This window comes from Triticum aestivum, chromosome 5B, assembly GCF_018294505.1.
Source record: "Triticum aestivum cultivar Chinese Spring chromosome 5B, IWGSC CS RefSeq v2.1, whole genome shotgun sequence".
Taxonomy (NCBI): Eukaryota; Viridiplantae; Streptophyta; class Magnoliopsida; order Poales; family Poaceae; genus Triticum; species Triticum aestivum.
In genome coordinates this window covers 484675311-484681601 of record NC_057807.1, presented here as the reverse complement: position 1 = coordinate 484681601, position 6291 = coordinate 484675311, and positions in this window count along the sequence as shown.

Sequence of the window (6291 nt, the reverse complement as noted above, 5' to 3'; positions counted from 1 at the left end):
ATCAGATTCTCAACTAGAAGAGAGTTATAGGAAACATGCAAAAAAATTTCCTTAAATAGGAGAAAATACATATAACATACAATTTAATCACGTACTTTCTGAATAGATCGCATCGAATCATCTATCTCGTCATCAACGTGTACTCATTGGTGCCGCCCTCAATGAAATTTGGAACACAAATGAAATAATTGGAGGACTAATAACTAATAATTTGATAAAAAAGTAGTCTTGTGTAGGTTTATCCCACCTAACTTTCCTGACAAATCCGTATTTTCGCATTCCAAAGCATGGTTCTTCACTAGATCAACATGTGGTGCCTGATAAAACAATTAGTTCTTCAAGTTATGCCAGAGTTAATGGGTCGCATGAAACACCTGGCCTATTCATCAACTACTCATCTGAAACAGACTTATGAAAAGGATGCATAATTCTTTTGATTAATTGAAAGTGGGTATGGCTCCTCTCTTTGTATGGAAATGATTTACTAGGTTGTGTCTCTGAATAATAGGATCTACCTATTGAGACTTACCAAATGATAATATTTATTTTAACCAATACGCTATCCTTAAATAAATGGGATATTAAATAAATGGAGCCAAAGGATTGTGTCGGCTTCCCCTCATCATGATACTCCTACCTAACAAAAGTGTGTGCTCTAACACTTTTCCAAACATTCACGTGGTGATATGTGGTAGAAAAGGAGAAATGCTCTAAGTCTATGCTACTTATAGTTGAGTGTGTATGAGCACAAAAACAAAAAGAATAAAGAGCAATGTCCATCATGATAACATTTGTATAGACAAGGAAGGAATGGTACAATTTATTGTTGTTAACATGTCATCATATTTGAGGTTTATTATCTACAACTGTTTTAGAAGGTTCATCTGATCTTAATGCGTCCAAGTATTGTAGTTTTCAATACTTTCAGTTTGTAACTTAGCTTAGCTATCTAGGAAAGACATCTTGGGGCATATTTTCATGTTTAGATTGCTCCTGTATTCTGTTCTTCTCCACTTGCACACCTAAAGTTGATTATATCAGAACACAAATAAGGAACAATGTGATTAGTAAAATCTAAATAAATTTACAATGACTAACCTGATTGTAGGATTGTTAGTTTCTCCACTTGCTTCTGCAGCTACAGCTTATGTATTTCTTGACTTACTCACGGGTTTGGAGCTTCCACCTCAATAACATGTTTTATTGTGGGTATCTCACTATCCAGACCCACTGCACAGACATCAGCTACAGCCATGGAGGCTTCATATTTTCTTTTTTTGCTTTTCTTGTACTTGCTGGCACCAACTGCTTGTTTGTTTTCTTTGGAGTTGATAATTTTGTAATTCGTTTTTGCAGCTTAGACGTGCTATTCTCATCCGGCTCTTCCACATTTTCATCTATTACAGAGTGCGATGAACCTTTTCCATGTCGACGTGGTTGCTCATTTCGTGAAGAATCAGAAGACCATTTTCTGAAACACGCGAAGTGTCATATTTTTCATGATCCAAAAAAGTTATCTTCCTAGTTTCATGCATAAAAAATCATGAAAAATCATATGTTACCTGTGGAGGTGTTCAGACAAAATTTCCTTGTTCGGAAGAATGTAATAGTACTCAACTACAAATGTCGTTTTTGGAAATGGTTCATCGACAAATAGCGGACCATTCATATTGTGAAAGAGAAAGAGAAAAATGCCGGCATCCTTGAAAAAGGGGTATCACTTTTCATTAGGACGTACCACACAATGGTATTATTTAATAATATAATTAGTGGTTGATCAAAAGGGTTGTACCTAAAATCATAAATCTATCTAGTTCGTAAAGGCTTAGGCTTGAACAAATGCAAAATAAAACTAGCATTTAATTTGTCAAGCACGAAACCTAAAACAACTAGGCTCACCTATGTGCACCAACAACTTATGCTAAGCAAGGTAAACAACCATGCGATAGCAAGATATATAACATGAAACACCATGGCTATCACAAAGTAAAGTGCATAACTATAGGGCTCGAGTAAGAGATAACCGAGGCATGCGGAGATGATGGTGTATCCCGAAGTGCACACCTTTGCGGATGCTAATCTCCATTCGGAGCGGCGTGGACGCACAGTGCACCCCCAAGAATCCACTAGGGCCACCGTAATCTCCTCACGCCCTCTCACAATGCAATATGCTGTGATTCTACTAAGGGACACTTGAGGGAGGTCACCGAACCAAATGGCAACCCTTGGGGGCGGTCACCGAAATTCGTTCACTTTGGCAACCCTTGGGGGTGGTCACCGGAACCCGTACAAATTTCTCGGGGTGATCTCCACAACCTAATTGGAGACCTTGATGGTTCCCGGACCTTTACACCACAATGATTGAGCTCCGAATGCACCAACCGTTTAGGGCACCAAAGCACCCAAGAGGAACAACTTTTAGGGTGCCAAACACCAAGAGTAATAAGCTTCTCAACTTTCACGACCACGTATCACCGCGGAGAACTCAAACCGATGCACCAAATGCAATCCAAGGGCACACGAAGTGCCCAAGTCCTTCTCTCCCAAATCCTACCACAACAACTAATGCTATCGAGAAAAATAAGAGGAAGAACAAAGAAGAGAACATGAAGAACTCCAAGATCTATATCCATGGGGCTCTCCCCACATCGAGGAGAAAGGGATTGGTGGAAACGTAGATCTTGATGGGGGGATAGACCCTCGGTAGCCTCATCCACACCTTAGCAGATTTCAAGACATCGGGGCTAGCCTAGGCCCTCAGTCCGACTAGTTACAAGGCCGGCCTTCATGGCTGGCCGGAGCCGACGAGCCGCCTCCTAGAAGGCGGAACGCCTCAGAAGACTGCGAAGGCTTGGGCCAACTCCTGACAGGCAGCCCATCGCCACCTCAAAGTCTGCACCCACCTGCTATGAAAAGACAGGGCGTGGCAACAGTGCCACATGCCACCCCCGAATCCCGGTAAGAACGTGGCCATAGTGTAGACGTACCAGGAGGACACCTCTCGCCTGGCACAGCATTGTGGCCACACGGCCCATGACGACGCCTACGTCAGGCAGGGCCATGCCCCCATGACGTGCGGTCGGTATGGCCTGCAAGCGGCGGGCCCCACTAGCCCAGGTATCCCCAGAAGACGGCAGAGCCTGAGCAGGCGGCCTCAAGGGGAGGCCGACTCCTAGGAGACGGCAACCCTCCCCTTGGAGTCTGTGCACAATTAACCAGAGGTGACAGGGTGTGGCTATAGTGATTGCCCACCAGGCGGTGGCTATTTAGCCATGCGCCCCCCGACCAAGCCATCATCATCAGGGGCAAGGCTACAGTTCAGCGCGGTCCCCCTGGCCCGCAGGCGGCGGGCCCTACCTATTGGCTGAGTTCACGGTAGCCGGCAGGACCCACCAGGCGGTGGGCCCCAGCTATCGGCAAGAAGCCGGATCTTAGAGGCACTGAGGGCCGGGTCCCAGGACCAGCCTGATTACCATTGTACCCCTAGGGGGTAGGCCTATATAAACCCCCAAGGGACACCAATGCAAGGGGTTCAGCCCTTAGATCATCTCAACCCCATAGCTAAGGAGAAGTAGAGCTAGCTGCCTTCTTCCTCCTCTAGCCCGAACAACTTAAGGAGCAACCTTGTACTTGCTATTGATCATAGTGATGCGGAGACCCCACCGATCAAGATTAGGGGTGTTATCTCTATGGAGAGCCCCGAACTTGGGTAAGACCCCGCTTCGTCTAAGGTATTGCCTACTCCCGCTTCTAGAGCCCGGTAACGTTCTATTGACCACCTACATGATTAGCCACCCGTTGGAATATGTCAAGGAAATAACACGACATTTGGCGCCCACCATGGGGCAAAGCGCACCATTGTGCGGAGACACGTTCTGGACGGGAACCCGTTTCCTTCCTTGTGAGTGCAGCCAGCCCGGCTCGCCCGATGGCGCTTGTGCCGACGCTTTGCGTGGCCTGGAGGCCACCCGCGCCCCGAGCTCTCTCGCCAATCTCCTCAGCGGAGTCCACCTCACCGATGAGCCTGCCCCTGACGTGGGTTTGGCCAGCTCTAAGAGCTGCCTCATCAACCTCCTCGACAAGATCCACATTGCCGACGAGCCAGCCTCCGACGTGGAGTCCTTTGGCTCCACCGACCCGCCCGTCGTGACGGTCATCGACTCTGACGCGGCAAATGTTGATGCCTAGCCCGACCATGTAGAGATCATCGACGACCTGCTCCCTCGCACGGATAGCATCACGAGTGCCAGCACCGTCACGGAGGTGCTGGTCATCAGTCAAGACAAAGCCTCGTCCGAAGCGGACCAGGATCCGATCCGTTCGACCCTGCGAGCCCTCGCCACTCCGGTCGAGGACGGCGCAGACAGCGCAACACTGGAGGCGCACCGCCTTTCGCTTATCGAGAGTGCCAAGCAGTTGGCCGTGGTAAAGTGCCTCACTGACGCCTACCAGCGTGAGGTCGACCGCGCCATAGAAGGCACTCCAACTGCTGGAGAGCCCAGCCGGCTGGCCGCACTTCGACCACGCGGCGCCACTATCGCCAGCATATTCGGGGCCGACCGCCCTGTCTATGCCACGCCCATCGAGAACCTGTGCGCCGCCCAGGCGGCAGTAGAAGTTTTGGACAATCTAGAGGGCGACGAGAGGCGCCACATGAAGGAGCGCCTTCAACGTCTCCTTTGACGCGGCCGCCTTCCAGCAGGAAACCTCCCACCGTGCAACGGAACCCGGCGTGCAAGACAAGACCCGCCTCCCTCACCAAGAGCACGGCGCGACCTCTCGGTCCCTGACAGACGGCCGAGGAGACCAGGAGACGGCTGCTAGCTGCAGCCGGCGCACGCACCTCACAATTGAGCGCGACCACGACGGCCGCCCAAGAGCAGTGGAACAGCACAATGACTGCGTGCCTGCCCTGCGAAGGGAGCAGCACGCCTCCATGCCGCCTATTGGGCACCCGACACTCGGAGACCGGCTAGGTCATCGTGAGGGAATCGGAGAAAATGATGCTCGCCATCAGATCGACCAACTCGCTCGATACCCGGCGATAGAAGAAGAACATGTAGTTGGCCCGCCTAGCTTTGGCCCCTACATTCGCGACGAGCCCTTTCCCAAAGGGTTCTCACTCCCACGAGATACGCGCAAAAACACCGCGGTCAACATAGCAAGCGGCAATAGGCGTGTTGCCCTGAAGTATGTTCCCCTCATGCTCCAAGGCACGGCCCGGACATGGCTGAACAACCTCAAGCCATACAGTGTTCATCCGCAACTTCACCGGCACGTACCAGTGGCCGCCCCAAGCCTCACCAACTCTCCATGTGCGCCCAAGGCCCGACTGAGTCCACCCGCGATTACTTAACGAGGTGCAAGCCATAGAGTACTTCACGTCCGGGTGCCGAGAGAGCACCTTGCTCAAGCACAAGCTCCTCTGTGACGAGCTAGCAACCCTTGACGAGCTACCGATCATAGCGGACAAGTACGCCATAGCCGACTCCTCCCTGAAGTCGGAGCTCCGAGTGGATGCATCCGGGAAGGTGCTCCCTCCGGCTTCCCAAACGCCGGTTGATGACGCCAACCAGCGCTAGCAGAATGACAACAAGCGCAAGGCCCAGCAGCCGGCTTCTAGCAGCCGGCAGGTTGCAACAGTCGGAGATCAGCAGCCGACTGGTCAGCCCAACACCAAGTGGCAGAAAACAGCCAAGGGAGCATGGCTGCCCGCCCTCTCCTTTGAACAAGACCTTGACACCCCATGCAACTTCCACAGTGGCGCAAAGCCATCCAACCACACCACTCGGAAGTGCAATTGGCTAGCTCGGATCGCCAAGGGCGAGGCCCTCCTGCCTCCCCTGCCAGCCGGCCCTCCAGCACCAGCTGCTCAGCAGCCGGTAGACCGACCAGTCGGCGCCATTCAAGACGAGTTCCCTGAAGAGCACGCCGCTTATGTTTTCTTCATAAGTGAAGCCGGCGATAGGCATAGCAGGCGGCAGCAGCATAGAGAGGTCAATGCTGTCAGTACAGAAGCTCCCAGCCACATGCATTAGTCCGAGAGGCCCATCACTTGGAGCCAAGCTGACCACCCGGCTGTGATGCCCAAACTGGGCTCATATGCCCTGGTGCTCGACGCAACCTTTGCAACCAAGAGGTGGAACTGCCATTTCGGCCGAGTTGTGATAGATGGTGGCAGCAGCATCAACATCATGTACCGCGAGACATGGAGCGGCTGAATATCAAGGCCAAGCAACTTCAGCCAAGCCAGACTGTTTCTCATGGCATAGTTCCAGGCCTGTCCTGCTC